The sequence below is a fragment of the Eriocheir sinensis genome, unplaced genomic scaffold (assembly GCF_024679095.1).
Source record: "Eriocheir sinensis breed Jianghai 21 unplaced genomic scaffold, ASM2467909v1 Scaffold322, whole genome shotgun sequence".
Taxonomy (NCBI): Eukaryota; Metazoa; Arthropoda; class Malacostraca; order Decapoda; family Varunidae; genus Eriocheir; species Eriocheir sinensis.
The window spans coordinates 381,306-398,312 of NW_026111635.1; the positions used below are offsets into that span (position 1 = coordinate 381,306).

The 17,007-nt window shown below is 42.1% G+C and overlaps 1 long non-coding RNA gene across 1 annotated transcript in view; it reads right to left on the bottom strand.

The window, feature by feature from the left end:
- The window catches only part of LOC126991698 (uncharacterized), a 109,751-nt gene extending 94,376 nt beyond the window's left edge, over positions 1-15,375 (bottom strand). Inside the window, exons 1-2 of the long non-coding RNA XR_007745764.1 lie at positions 15,174-15,375; positions 9,779-9,827 (exon numbers count right to left, since the gene is read on the bottom strand). This is a non-coding gene — a long non-coding RNA (uncharacterized LOC126991698). The remainder of the gene's footprint in view (positions 1-9,778; positions 9,828-15,173) is intronic.
- Positions 15,376-17,007: the final 1,632 nt, after the last annotated feature.

The following is a 17,007-nucleotide window of genomic DNA, read 5'->3' on the forward strand; positions in this document are numbered from 1 at the left end:
GTGCCCTTATTTTTTTTTTTATACAACAGTTCCAGCAGCAAAGGGGTAATATCAAATGTTAAGAAAGAATAAAGACCCACTACTCGTTGTTCCATCATAGAAGGGAAGAAAAAAAAAGTAATCAGTGCTGGCCTGAAAAAAAGGTGTCCATTGTCATGAATTCTTTTTATCAAGTTTGTTATTAATAAATTTAGGTCCCTTAAAGGCAAGGGTTAAAAAAAGTCAAATTAAAAAAAAAGTAATATAAAGTAGTACTATTTATTTGATTATACATGGAGTATGGATGTTTGCGAAAGGCAAATACTGTAGTTTCTATAGTTATTATAATATAACTTCCAAAAAGCAAAATTCGTTTGCTCAGTGTTAAAATCAATCCGTTCACTGAACACAGCCAAAGGGCGCTGGCTAAATTCTGACAGGTTAACAGATACGTAGAAAGACTAACTCGGAAGACGGAGCAGAACGTGAATGGTACGTGTATCAGACCAGCATTTGCGTCACCCACTCACTACATGCTCAGCACCTAAGAGAAAAAATGTTTAAATTGAATAATCAAATTATTTTACATCTCCACTGAATTATTGTCCAAATTCCGGGATTTTCGTATTATCGTACAGGCGTTATTGTACTACATCGTACAAACGGTTGGATTTTCGTATTTGTATGAGAATTATTGTACGACTGACAACGCTGATGAGGCGAATGGAGGGGCTCCGCCAATCCCGCGCCGAAGCTACCTTGGAAGCTACTAAACCTGCATTGTACGCGTCCGCAGTACCAAAGGCGATACTGTATATTAAGTAGTATATACTTGTATTCAAAGTAATATGAATTTAATCGTTTAAAGTGATGAAAATTAAATCGCGGGAAATTCCAAACTATATAGTATTATGATACTAGATAATTACACTTTTCTAATATTTTTTTCAGCAATTTAGTAAATCCAATTTCTGTTCAACAAAATTATTTGCAACGAGTGACATGCGACGGACAAAACTCCTTCAGGTATCGGTAGTATCGGCAGAAAATCAGCCGATACCGATACCGATACTCTTAAAATGTGCTGATACCACCGATACCAATACCGATACCGATACACCGGTACATCCCTAGAACCGACAACTTATCTCCGCGGTTATTAAAAGAACTTGAACAGCAAATACTCCAGCCACTCACCAGCATATTTAACCGGTCAGTACAACTCAAGAAGGTCCCCGACGAAAGGAAAATGACGAACGTAACACCGATTTTAAAAAATGGAGATAAGAGCATTGCACTAAACTACAGGCCCATAAGTTTAACGTCAGTGGCAGGCAAAATCCTTAAGAAAATTATTAGATATAAACTCAGCAGTTTCTAGAAGAGAACAATATAATTTTCGACACTCAGCACGGTTTAAGAAACAAGCGCTCCTGTTTAACAAATCTATTAGACTTCTTCCAAGGTATATATAAGAACTGGGATGAACACATCCAAAGCGATGTTATATATCTGGATTTTCAAAAAGCCTTCGACAAGATACCACACGAGCGGCTGCTTAAGAAATTACAATCGGCGGGTATTGGAGTCAATCTGATCGCGCGGATAATAGACTGGCTTACCGACAGGAAACAACGAGTGCTAGTGAACGGGCAGGCTTCCGAGTGGCTTCCAGCAACTAGTGGAGTACCTCAAGGGTCAGGGCTTGGACCCATTCTCTTTATTATTTACATCAACGATCTAGAAACAGGACTGAAATCCACCCTATCGAAGTTTGCAGGTGGGTGGAAGAGCCCTTACGACGGCCTACTGCGAAATAATCCAAAAGGACCTCGATCAAATCATCCAGTGGTCTGAAAAGTGGCAAATGTCCTTCAATGCCGACAAATGTAAAGTCATGCACTTTGGGTCTAGAAATAGTAACCACACGTACATCATGCATGGGAGGCCTCTGCAGGTCGTACAAGAGGAGTCTGATCTTGGAGTCACCATCAGCAATGAGTTGAAACATGAAAAGCACTGCAAAAAAGCATATAACAAAGCCAATACTATGCTCGGGTTCATAGCGAGAAATTTCGAGTGTAAGTAATGTTAACCTTGTATAATTCAATGGTAAGGCCTCACCTTGAATATGCAGTTCAGTTTTGGTCCCCTAATTATAGGAATGACATTGAATTATTAGAAAGGATTCAGCGCCGCGCTACGAAAATGATTCCAGCCTTAAGGGCTTAACCGTACGAGGAACGACTCAAACAACTCAACCTCTTTACGCTGGAAAAGAGACGCCTACAAGGGAATATGATTCAGGTCTTCAAGTACCTGAAGAAGTTCAGTAACGTCGACCACTGCAAGATTTTTGAGCAACAAAACAATCTAAAAACTAGAAGAAAAAAAACGGTCTGCCAATTCAAGCCAGGCGATGTAGTACAGACATTGGCAGGAGTTTCTTCTCAAACCGAGTCATCCGTCAATGGAACAATCTTCCCTCAGAAATAGTAAGTGCGAATACCATCAACTCCTTTAAAAATCGATTTGACCGTTATTTCGCTGCGTCAGGAGTACACTGAATACAGAAGCGCTTTCACCTGCTCTACGGCCACGAAGCGACTGCCGAGCAGATTAAATTACCAAAGCGGGCTCGTGATGAGCCAATAGACTTTCTGTTGCCTGCATTTCCATGTTTTCATGTTTCATCACCACCACCACCACAACCACAACCACTCACAATCTCAGGTCCCCAACTTTAAGAAGCCGTGTGTTTCACAAACTCACGTCCCCTAAATGTATGCAGGTGGGTGGAACGATATTCATTTACATAATGTTTTATGTTATCCTCTCCATTACTGCACCAAACGAATAATGTTTGAATTCTAGCCAATCCAAACTAACGTTGGGTACAAATATATTCACTCCCTCCGCCACACACAAAAAAATTACATTCTTTTTTTTCTTTTTTTTTGGGGGGGGAACCACACAGGCAAAAAAAATTAAAACACAGCTTTATCATATTTACCATGTGATAGCTATGAATGGAAGATCACTTACAACGCTCACAAAAGTTAAAACGAAAGACAAATGATATTCCGATGAACACCACCGACTTGACAGGTGATGTAAAGAAAATAAAAATATATCAAATCGTTAAGAGGAGAAAGAGATAACATCAGACTTTCTTTCCTCCACACACTTTAGGCGCCGATGCTCCACGACAGGCCCGGGTCCCCGCCGCATAAGGAGCGCCAAAAAAGGGACGAAATGACTTTCCCACATAATGGAAGGTGATCAGAGGCTCGTCCTGCGATGACGTCAAGGAGAAAGGCAGGGAGGGAGGGGAGGGAGGGAGAGAGAAAGGTAGGAGAGAGGGTAAGGCGGAGGGAGGGAAGAAGATGGGGTAAGGCGGAGGGAGGGAAGATGGGGTAAAGCGCCTATCACACTGGGCACTTTTTCCTCCGACCTCCTACCTCCGACCTCCGATTTCAGGCGGTACCGCCGACACCTGCTAGCACACTCGCTTGTTTACATCCTACCTCCAGCTCCAGCAGCAATGGCCAACCTGTTCCAGCTACTGCCCTCCAACTCGAGTAATATTGTCGTCGCAGCAAAGCTATACGAGCGATTTCATCTTCAAGACAAGAAGAAGAAACGGGCGTGGAGACGGCAGTGGCTTGCAAGGAGAGAGAGCCATGTGAGTTTGTTATTGTTTGGTTCCCCGCGAAGTCAACTGAAAGCCTATGTTCTTACACCATAAAGTTGTGTTTTGTTTGTAATACTGTCTATTTATGTTCCATATGTTACTCCAAAATGTGCAATAAATACATTAACCATGGCAAATAGTTTATTTTTTTCAGTAATGTTTACAGGATGTCATTTGACTCGGTAGTTTCTTCCGCCTTCCTTCGACTTTTTCCCGAATGGTACGGGCTGCAAATTTGCTCCGACAGTCGGCGGAAAAAGTGCTGGAGGTAGGCGGTACCGCCGATTTGTCGGAGGTCGGAGGAAAAAGTGCCCAGTGTGATAGGCGCTTAGGCGGAAGAGGGGAAGTAGAGGAGGTAAGACGGAGGGAGGGAAGAAGAGGGGGTGAAGCGCCTATCACACTGGGCACTTTTTCCTCCGACCTCCGACAAATCGGCGGTACCGCCTACCTCCAGCACTTTTTCCGCCGACTGTCGGAGCAAATTTGCAGCCCGTACCATTCGGGAAAAAGTCGAAGGAAGGCGGAAGAAACTACCGAGTCAAATGACATCCTGTAAACATTACTGAAAAAATAAACTATTTGCCATGGTTAATGTATTTATTGCACATTTTGGAGTAACATATGGAACATAAATAGACAGTATTACAAACAAAACACAACTTTATGGTGTAAGAACATAGGCTTTCAGTTGACTTCGCGGGGAACCAAACAAATTTGAAACAATAACAAACTCACATGGCTCTCTCTCCTTGCAAGCCACTGCCGTCTCCACGCCCGTTTCTTCTTCTTGTCTTGAAGATGAAATCGCTCGTATAGCAGTGCTGCGACGACAATATTACTCGAGTTGGAGGGCAGTAGCTGGAACAGGTTGGCCATTGCTGCTGGAGCTGGAGGTAGGATGTAACAGGTTAGCAGGTGTCGGCGGTACCGCCTGAAATCGGAGGTCGGAGGTAGGAGGTCGGAGGAAAAAGTGCCCAGTGTGATAGGCGCTTAAGACGGAGGGAGGGAAGAAGAGGGGGTAAGACGGAGGGAGGGAAGAAGAGGGAGTAAGGAAGAGAGAGGGAGAGGGGGTGAGATGGCACGTTGATGGCCTGTAGGGTATGGTGGGTGGGCAGGGGCCTTGGGATGTTCAGAGAAGGTGGGTGGGTGAGTTTAGAAAGGAAGAGAGGGTTGGTGTACACATAGGTGAGTGATTTTAGCTAGAAAAGAGTGTATGGATGAGAAGGAAGCATTGGGAGGAAGAGAACGTTAGTGGGAAGGCTTAGGGAGAAGTGAATGTCGGAGCGAAGGTACTGTAGGGAAAAGGGTGGCCGGGAGAGTTAAGGAAGAGTGGAAGACAGGGAGCGATGCGACAACCATCTGGGGTGCTTACTGATGATCAGGATACTCGTAATGCGATGGAGATGGCCAACTTATTAAGGGACTCTGAGATAACCTTCATGCATCTAATTCTGGATGATGAGCATTTATGACATTGCGTTTATCAATTCTATAGGATATATTCTTGGTTTCAATATCGGCAAGTTATCCATGCTTATATCACATCGGGAAAAAAATTATACACACACAGAAATGGTTGGTGAGAATGACAAGGTAATGAATGGACGTGGTGTTGAGCTTCAGGGATGTCGAGAAAAGGAATGCTGGAAATAAGAGAAGGGGAGGAGAAGGGATGGCAGGAGAGATAGAGGATACACGAGATAAAGAGAGAGAAACACACACACACACACACACACACACACACACACACACACACACTTGGCGGGGAGCACCACTATAACCTCTCATTAAAGTGTACCTGCAGCAGGAGCAGAGGAGGAGACATAAATCACGACCAAGGTTCCCCTCGTTTCCCCACCGTCGTGCAAGTGGCAAGGTTTCTGGGCTAAGACACGAAGCAGCGCAGCCACCATTCACGAGGTATAGCCCACCACGGAGTCTCTTTTTAAGTAGTCACTTTTTAATTTCACGGTTTAAATGTGGCGCGGTAATATTTTTCAGGGAGTTATTAAAAGATAAAGCCTCGGGAAAGTCTCATTCACCTGGCGGCAACATCATCTCCTCCTCCTCCTCCTCCTCCTTCTTCTTCTCCTTCTCCTCCTCCTCCTCCTCCTCCACCCCCTATTCCTCCTCCTCCTCCTCCTTAGGGACGAGCGAGGATCTGTCATCTTGGCTTGCCTCTAAATCCCAAGTTGTCACGTCGTTTATTTCGTGTTAGTGTGGGCAAGGAGTGTCAACGTTTAGTTTATCTGATGGTGCCTACGTGCCTGTCCTTGTACCTGAGAAATCCTAAATTCTGCGCCCCCTCAACGGCCACTTCGCAGGACTATTTCCTCTCCCCAGTAATGCTGCGTAACTCAACAGCCGCCAGCCAAGACATTTCCGCATAGCTTTCGACGCCTCCGCTCTTAGGAGTATCTGTGTCCTTGTTGAGAATAATGTGTCACATATATACATGTTTATAAACTGACGCATGGCTGCTGGTGGGGGGGTTAAGGTGGTAAGGTAGTGGTGGTGATGAAGGATGGAATAATGATTACTGATGTTGGTGAACTAGTTTCCTCGTACACATGAGGCTTTGAGGATTCGAGAGACTGTGTCGTGTACAGGTTCTTTTCTTTTCCATATAAAGCGATGGTTTAACTTTGTAAGGTTAAAAATAATGATTCATCTACTTTGTCTTTTAATGCCAGGAAAGCGACAGTGAGGAGTTCGATTAGGAGCTAAAATGACACGTTTGGCGAGAAATATATATATATATATATATATATATATATATATATATATATATATATATATATATATATATATATATATATATATATATATATATATATATATATCGGGATTTAGACAAAAAAAAAGCAACGAGTCAAAGAGCGGTCAAGGCCCATCGGCGCTCTGAGACAAATGCCGCGAACATACATGTCCCGACGGAAGAAATTAACGCCCCACAGGTCAGGGAGGAGTTTACGGCGTTTGTCACTGCTTTACCTTAAGAACGAGACTGGAGGCGAGACCGTAGGGGCTCCGCCTGGTGGGCGGAGGCAGCAAGAAGAGGAATTGATGTTCTTGTTGTTGTTGGTGGTGATTCAGTGGTAGTGTTGGCGGTGGTTAAGGTGGTTTAAGTGGTAATGGGGGATGGGTTAGTGATAGTAATTGTAGGAGGTAGGAGATATGGAGGAAGGGGTCATAGTGGGGATGAGGGTGGAGATTGTGTGCAGTGAAATACAGAATTCAACATTTATACCTTCCCCTCGTTACTCCTTCCAAATGTAATTCCTCTATCTCTCTCCAAAAAAAAAAAAAAAAAATTTTCTTTCTTCTCTCTCTCTCTCTCGCTGTATCTCTCAATAACACACACACACACACACACACACACACACACACACACACACATACTCACTCACTCCGTACTTGTCGGGCCACGGCACCACTGGCCAAGGGGCCACCCCCCCTGCTCGGCCCGTTCAGGACCAATCCACCCCACCCCCACCCCACCACGACCCGCCCCACCTCACTCAATACGACCCAATCCCAGCCAAGCCATCTAAGGCACAGAGGCATTGCAGACTGCCTGGTGCCATCTGGTCCTTGTCCCTTATCTAACCTTGTCAGAATGCAATTTATTCATAAGCATAATTTCACTTTATAAAAATATACATTTTAAACACGAATCAGACATCAAAATTCAAGAATACACAATATCGAGGAGTAATCGAAGTGATATATCCAACTTTCGCCATAATACGTTATCTATTTACACTCGTTTAAGATAGAAGCTTACTCGTTAAACAAGGACGAATATTACCCAAAAGCGTTCGCGTGCGCGCGCGCACGCGAACACACACACACACACACACACACACACACACACACACACACACACACACACACACACACACACACACACTTACATACTATGTATTTCAAGGCCCGTGACATATTGTTTTATTGCAATAGCGTCTAAACTAGGTTTCTGCAGAGTAGATACTTAGTTATATTTTTCCTAATTATGTCGGTGTCTGAAACACAATGTGTTTTAATGCCATGTCAATCAGAAACCTAGTTTAGACGCTATTGCAATAAAACGATATGTCGCGGGCCTTGAAATACATAGTAGTTACTTTCTTACACACACACACACTTATTTACACCCCCCTCCCCCCCCCCACACACACACATGTAGCAAATAGTTTATTAATAGTAGTAGTAGTAGCAGTAGTGGTGGTAGTATAATAATAATAATAATAATAATAATAATAATAATAATAATAATAATAATAATAATAATAATAATAATAGTAGTGGTAGTAGTAGTGGTAGTAGTAGAGGCAGTAGTAGTAGTAGTAGTAGTAGTAGTAGTAGTAGTAGTAGTAGTAGTAGTAGTAGTAGTAGTAGTAGTAGTAGTAGTAGTAGTAGTAGTAGTGGTGGTGGTGGTGGTGGTGGTAGTAGTAGTGGTGGGTATCATTAAAGTGGTGGTGGTGGTAGTAGTAGTAGTGGTAGGAGATGTAAAGTAGTAGTAGTAGTAGTGGGTGCGGGACATATTAGCCCTTTAACATATTCCCTTCTAAACATTTCAACCTCCGGACATTTTCCACTCAATTATCTATTTAATGCGAGCGAAATAATAAATAAATGAATGGTAAAACTGTCGACTAAACATAAGGAACATATAATAAAAAAAAATGTGGGAAGTATGAAAAAAGGAAACGGAGAAGTATTTGGATGTTTTGTGCGCGTCCCCGTGGCCCTTCCAATTTCCATCCCAGAAACGATAAACGCGGTGAGCAGGGCATTCACAGTACTTACCATAATTTCATAATATAGTTTGGTCATCCAGACTATAACAGAAGACTAAAAAATGTATGGTATAAAAAGAACGGAAAAAAAGATAATGAAATAAGAACGCCCCAAAAATAATGTAGAAATAAAAAAAAACATTAAAGGAAGATAAGAAAAATATATAAATATCGAGAAAAGAAAACAAACATCATCCATCTTTCGGCCCGAACATCAACATCGCCAAAATTATGGGTGGGTCTCTTCTGGGAGGAAAGAGGCTCACCCAGACCAACAAATAACACCAAGAAAGGATGATATAAAAGAGAAAAAAAACATCGGAATAGAAAATCAACATTGAGAAAAAGAAAAGCAGTAAAATTATGTAAAAGAAAAAAGGAAAGAAAAAGAAAACATCAATAAGAAATAATACAAAAAGAAAATGAAGCTTATAAAATTAAAATAAAATAAATAAAATGAAAACTATTAAATAAGTAAATACAATATAGTAAAATTAAATATTAATATAATAAAATACAAATACACATCATCCACTTTTCGCCCCTAGCATTATCAACCTAATTATGGGTGAGTTTTTTATGGGGACAAAGAGGCTCATCCAGACCACCACAGAACACCACAAAATGAATGACATAAAAAAGAGCAATAAGAGGATAAAATGTAAATAAGACACCAAAAATGGATAATATAAAAAAAAAGAGGATCATCACAGCAAAATATGATAAAAACACAAAATACTGAAAAAAACTGATCCGCTAACTATTTAACTAACTATCTAACTAAATATCTAACCAGTTAACTCTAACTAGCTGTTTGACTAGTTATTAAACTAACTATTTAACTGGCTGCCTACCCGGACACAGTCGTCCCGCGCAGCTGGTGGTGTTGCTTTGAGAAAAGTGTTCGTTACTGAATGAACAGAGCCCCGAGCAAGTCGCTTTTTTCTAAGTCTATATATACCAAGTCAAGTCACTCTGCTTCAAAACTGCGGCAGGTACGCGCAGGAGGCGGTTTTGGTGCGGAGCAGCGGGATGACGTCACTTGGATCCAAATAAAAAAAAAAAATACCCGCCAGTTCAGGGCTGACTAAAGTTGGCGCCGTATGTGCACTTTGGATGTGCATTTTCGCTTTCTTTCACAGCGCGTTCAGGCAAGCCACTGACGAAAAAATTTATTTTTATTGTGCTGTTGCGTGACTAATTTATTACACACACACACACACACACACACACACACACACACACACACACACACACACACACATTCACACTTATACGCATTCCGTACTGCAGAATTTCTTACCTTCATGGGTCGTAAGACTTGATGGTGGTAAGTCAGTGGGTGTTCCCTCCTGTAAAGAAAATTATTCCCTTTAAATACAGATAGTTTTAAAAATTATAATACGAACAAAGAAATTTTATGAAGGCCTCTGATCAGTGGAACTTATCATGACTGTGTGCGTATATATTTGTATTCTTCCGTGTACATGAATATTTGTAACTCTCTGAAACTGGTAAAAAAAGATTAAAACGTCAAAGAAGTATCGCGTCGCCTAAGTTGTCGGTTCTTTGAATCCGTTTTACTCACTGAAAAGAGAAACGTTGCCAAAGAAATATTTTGTATTTCAAGTTCCCATTTCTTGCAAAGATCAATATAAATGTGAAGCTAATCATTGGTGCTTACCAAAGTGCACTTATGTGCCCCTAGTCACACCCTTCTACCGCTGACCAAGGAGGCTGAAGGAGCAGGAATGAGGCCTGGCAGCACACAGGAGCACGCTGGTGTGGCCCGTGAGGACTGTCAGGATGGGCGGGGAGAAGGCTCTTCTGGGCGTTGCTGCTCACCTTCTGTTCACAGCTGCGTGCGGCCGCGTCTTCTGCTACAATGGAGGGCGATGCGTCTACAACCGCTGCATCAGCCCCCGAGGGTATACGGCTCCCGCTGCCAGTACGGCGAGTGTTCCTGCTCGTCACGTGGTCTTGCCTGACCTCAGCCTTTGTTTCTTCCTCCCTCTCTGTTAAGTTCCTAGGGTTCTGCGGCTCCCGCTGCCAGTATAATGAATGCTCCTGCTCGTCAGCACGTGGTCTTGCTCCACTTCAGGCTCTTTTGTTCCTTCTTCTCTCTTTGTTTGCTTGCTTCTTGTTTTACTTCCTTTTTAATCTTGAATTGCTGGACCCGACCATCCTTACATCCGTCTGTCTCCCTTCCCTTCTTTTCTTCATTCCTTTTCAATTTCGTACATTCATTAATTACTTTCTTTTTTCCTTTGTTCTCTCCTAATCTCATAATTTCTCATAACCTCTTCTTAGTTATGTTTCTTGGATCTTTAAAATATTGATTCCTTTTACCTTAATTAATATCAACAATCGAGACAAGTCTATTTATTTGTGTATATCTCATGGAGGCATAACTTACATTACTACTCTCAATTTTACTAGTGACACGAATATGTGAATGTTTATTACAATAGAATTTCACTCAATTAAGTGAATCAGACACCACATAAATATTACCAGTGTGTGTATGAATGAATTCAAAGATAAACACACACTTTGATATGACTCTTGGATGTCTCGTGGGTCATTTATAAATAAAACAAAAAAATCGGATAGGCTACTCTTCATCCCACTACCGTCGCTCGAGGCACAAAAAAAGTCCCTCCACCAAGTTTGTACCTCACATTTGGTGATGTAAGGTCCGCCTACTGTGCCCTAACACCAACTCACTTTTTTCTGACACCGGGTTTTTCCGTAGCTATCATGTCTGACTCTGTCCTATACTGCCTTTATTTGTTGCGAGTTTTGCAGGAGAGCAAAATTGGAGGAAAGAAAATAAAAAGGGATTCATAGACACATGTTCTCGAGGCTAACGAGTCGGGGACGTGGTTCTACCGGTAAATGTAAGGTTAAAAGAAGGATGATGAGAGTCTTAGAGGGACCGAGAGGATAACAGTAACAGAGTAGCAGGAGGGGGGGTACAGAGAGAGAGAGAGAGAGAGAGAGAGAGAGAGAGAGAGAGAGAGAGAGAGAGAGAGAGAGAGAGAGAGAGAGAGAGAGAGAGAGAGAGAGAGAGAGAGAGAGAGAGACCCCAGTGGCGGGCCTCGACATATATGTACTCATTTGCAATATGTAAGATGTAAAAATAAAGAAAGGGAAAAAAAAGAGAGAGAGAAAATGCCGAATATTTACAATTAAATATAACAAATCAAACAGTAAGAAGCAGCGAATAACGTTTTTTCGTCTTTCTGGGTGTCGCCTCGCATCAGCAGAAGGAACGTTCGTAAAATTTTATATTGTAATTATTCATGATTTAGTAACGCACATATTTTTTTTTTAATTCGTTGCTTAGAATGTACAGGAAAGCCTTATTTTGTTTTAAAATAATAAAAATAATTATAACGATAAATAATAAAAAAAAAAAATAATAATGAAAATAAAAATATAATAATAATAATAATAATAATAATAATAATAATAATAATAATAATTGATAATGAGCGTGCAGCCCACCCACCTGTTCATACTTCCTTTCGGCCTGGTCAATAGGTGGGTACACTCTCACCAAAAGCTTCTCGAACTATGTAAGCCCCATGCATTCTGAGATACACGGACGAAGAATTTTGAGACACTTCTCCCCGTGTAGAACGAGTAGTAGGTAGTGCTGTGTACTCGTGTGCTGGGTGAATGAGTGAGGTGCCAATGGCTCAGTATTACATGCGCACTGATAGGCACTCTCACTTGATCTCGATAATGTATTGCTCGTATCCTGTGCTGTGAAGTGAAAAAAAATATATATATATATATATATATATATATATATATATATATATATATATATATATATATATATATATATATATATATATATATATATATATATATATATATCGGTTATGTAACCGTAGTATAGTAATTGGTTTTATGTTGCGGTGATAATTCCTCGTCACAATTAAGGGAGTTTATTTGTCTGTAGGATGACGTCATTCTGGAGCTAATTGAGTGACTATGTGGCAGGGGACGGTACACTAACAACTGGTTCTGCAAACAGTCAACTAACTAAGCATACAATGAATCTAAATGCCTAAAAAGAAAACCAATTATAAACCCTCACAGCAGCACAACTCAAATATACTGTCAACACATTAGAACATACACACCGACGCACGCTCAGACGGCTGTGTCACTTCACTGCAGACGGTCACTGACATTAGGTCACCAATGCATTACAGAAATTATTGACAATTATTATAAGACTGTGGTGTGGATACAATTATTTTGTAACCCATTCCGTTTTAGGACATTATCAGTTAGTTTAAATTATGTGACTGACGTCATTCCTATTCAAATGAGGGAATGATAAGTCCAGGTTGTAATTAGGAGTATAATTGCCAGTAAAAGCATATAAAATTGCAAAATCTGCCAAAATTAATACGTAAACCACATTCTGCGACAACTTGGTATTTATTTATAATGAGTGCATGCACCTCCTGCGTCGATTACACTCTCAAGTCTACTTCGAGGCTTATCACTAGTAGACTGTTACCACATTTTCAGACCCATAGTGATACGGTAGAGATTGACACACCAAACCGCCGCGCAATTTAACAATAACTGAGGCCTTCAGTGTGAAGGATAATAATGACTGCCCCGGTCACGTGAGGTCTCCTTTGCGACTAACGTGAGCATGACTTACTGCGACCATCAAATCTCCGATGCCAAGTTGAACACAGGCTCGAAACGTATCATAATATGCAGTAATGGATTCAGGTGCGTCATCACAATCAGGGGTATAAGCCATTCCGAGGCGACTAACCACGATCATTTCATTTTCACATCTATCGTGTCCATATGTTTGAGAAGTTTTTGGTGAGAGGTTACCTGGGGAAAACTACTAAAAGCGTTTTCAGTAGTGTCATCGACAAGTCAAACGGGAAGCATACAACATAGCGTTTGTACTGAAAACGAATTACAGCCCCGCTGCCAGACGACAGGCGCCACCCCCACGGGAAAACTGTCGTGTACATCACTCTTCAGACTCAAGTACAGAGTGCACACTGTCGGAGCGGAGGTGGGAAGCAGGAGGAATTAGACGATTTGCTCCTAGAGGATGACTACAGATCACCTGTGCTTAATCCTTTGAATATGCCCCTCATCCAGCGGCAGACGTTTTCTCCGTGGCAAGAGTTATGTTTACTGTTCGCAGTTGTTTTAGCTTGATGTCAACTATAATATTGCAAAAATATATATTTCCTCGCCCGCACATGATTATGTTAAGAGATGATGCAAGAAACGCACCGACATACGAAAAAATAGCACTGCTCCGGGATTAAAGTCACAGACAGCCATGAAATAGTCGGACAACACAACCTAGCGGTCAAAAAGATGCGAAATATCATCCGAAGAAGTAGCATCATCCCTTCTTTCCCTTGCTTTATGTCATTTTCAGTTTTTTTTTTCAATGCGAAATGACAAGAAAATAAATATTGCTTTATACAACACCAACTTTCTAGGTCTTAAAGAGAACTATATTCTATAGTATTTCAGCGGCCGAGAGGCATCGTTTTTCGAAAATATCTTCTCAACAAACTGTTGCATCAGTATGGTATTTTGGCACAGCTTTTTTGACACCTTGCCCTAATTTTTTGGCAATATAGTGCATTGCCAAATGTGGATAATTAAGGCGCTAACTCTTGACTCTGACAGCCAAGCCTGGCATGGCCATTTAGATATACGGACGGGGGAAGCGTGACGTGATTGTGACGTCTACACACCCACCACCTCCACTCCTGTCTCCCTCGCCCTCTCTCTCTCTCTCTCTCTCTCTCTCTCTCTCTCTCTCATGCTATATACCTATAAAATTCAGTCATGCACATGTTATTTTTCTATAATGGCAGACAGTAAGAAAGTATATGCTGAATATGTTAGGATGGTTAATGCTAATGACCGTGAACTAAAACCTTCGGAAATGTGAAGCAAAATAAGTATCCTATGCAGTACCCATGCTATTTTTTCAGTATATTAGAAGCAGTTGTTAGCTAGATTAACCTAAACGTTTAACAAATGCCCACAACCACCCTCTCCCTATTCCTATCGACCCTCCCCTCCTGTAAATTTGAATAATTTATTTATATATTATTTACCTGCATTTCCTTTTACGTACTTGATAGTTATCCACAATATCTAGTTTAATTCGTATCAGCATATGTCAGAATCCCTGGGACACGTTACATTTTGCAGAGTAAAAATTAACTACTTATAAAACACCTTGAACATCTCCAAGTCGACCCTCCAGCCCCTCGCTGCAAGGCACCTCCGATTGCGGAGATTAGTTACTGTCCACAGTAGTGATGGGCCAACATTAGAACGCGAATAGGTTAATATTAGTTAGCTTTGCGTGTGGTTCTGTTCATTAAGAAAACCCGGAGTGGCAGCACGCTGGTCCGGTGGTGGACTTGCTCCGCGATCCTGAATAGTGCATTTATGGATATTTACCTTACTTTCTGCATTTATTTAAAACAAATGAAACGTACCTACCAAACTGTTGTGTTGATTCATTTTTTCATTAATCTTGAAAATGAGCAATTAGAAGCAGTGACCTAAAACAAACCTTTACTACTAGTCATTATCACAAAATAGTAAAATGGGAGAAGTGACAGTTTTCCACCATAAATGACTAAACAACCAAACACAGACCTTACCTACTACTGGCGTTCTTATCGTACCACGCGCGTTCGTTCTTTCCTGTTGCTTGCTACGTCACTTGTCCAGGATTAGGGAGCTGACCGACCCGTCATCACCGGCCGACTGAGCCGCTCCATCAGAATCATCACTGATATCACACACAAGAACAGTCCAGTAACGGCAGTAGAAGTCAAAGTGAAGCAGCAGAATCAGCACCACCAACGGTAGGTGTTCCACGGCCCACAGTTACACTGATACTAACGTCTCCTGCTTCAGCAACTCCACCGACTTGAACCAGAGCTCGAACAGAAGTTCCATCAAGTGTCGAGCCGTTGTCCGTGGAGACCTTGCCAGACGCATCAATGCCATTATGACTTTTAGTTGTGAGTCTGAAGTATGCTACTTTGCCCTTATGTTTAGTTTCTTTTAGGACAGGTAGTTAGGTATTCCTGATGTCCTGCAAGGTTAGACAAAGGTTTTCATAGAATAACTCTCTGAACCGCAAAGCTTCGTGACGTTCCTCATCACTGCTTCGCGGTGCGCTCGTTCCAGTTGGATGTTTAGAAGTTGAATTTCGTCTTGCAGCAGTTTGATGACATTGACGGTAGTTTGCTCCTCAGTTCCTCCTTCAGGACGCTGCTCCATGCCAATAATTATAGATTATTGTACCATCACATCCTTCACCTCCTCCTTCTCGTCCCATATACATCAACGCCTTGAGGGGCTTTCCTTATTCACAGCCAGCTTTCTTCCAACAACGACACACCCAGATGCGCCCAAGCATCCATAGTCTTCACTCACTCGCCAACACCTCAGTCTGTCTCCTTCCCCGCATCACACACTTCCCAGCTGACGACCTCCTCGTCTCACCGCACTTCCCTCCCTAATGTTAAATCCCTTACATCCGACAGCTCTTTTTATTTCTTGTCCATTCTTAATCCATCTCCCCTTCTCGTTTTCCTGCCCCTCACTTTCTGCCTTGGAATCGTGTTGTATTTCATCTTCCCTCTCTTTTAATTCAAGGGTGGTGTAGAATTTTATACTATTACTGCTGCATCCTCCACCACCATCACCACTATCCCCTCCATCCCCACTACTATTGCTAATTCTACTACTACTACCACTACTACTACTACTACAACTGTTACTACTACTATTGCTACTTCTGCTACTTAAATTATACAGCTGGCAAGAGAACACGCACCACCAATAATTTCATAATACTTACGGGATATGAAGCTTCCTAAATTGCAAACTTAAATCAGTCTTAATACTACTAAGTCAAGTATCTCTCTCTCTCTCTCTCTCTCTGTATAACTGTCAACAGCCTCCTCCCTTTCCCCAACCTCTCATCGCATTTCCGGGCTCCCCCCGCTTCTTCCCTGTCTTAATTCTTGTCCTCCCCCTGCAGCCCTATCCCCTCGCCTTCTTCCCCTGCCTCCCCGCCTCTGCCACTCACACGCTCTACCTCTCCCTCTCTCCCACCTATAAAACCTCTGTACCACCACTTTACTCCCTTCCCTCCCCGCCTCTCAACTCTCCTTATCACATTTTACCTTCCCTTCCCTAATCTGTCTTCCCTTACCTCTAGCTTGCCCTTCCCTCAGCTATCTCTTCGACAACTCTTCTCCCCTATCTTTACCAATCACCTTCACTCCCCCTTCCACCCCACACCTCCCCTACCAGTCTCTACCCTTTCCCTACTCCTCTTCCCTTTTCTCTCATTCCGCTCTTTCCCCTAGCTCCTTCACTATCACCTCTATTCTTCCCTACCCCTTGCAAGCCCTCCACTCCCCTTTCTGTCCCTCACCTCACCTTCCAGTCTCTTCCCTTCACATTCCGCCTGCTGCG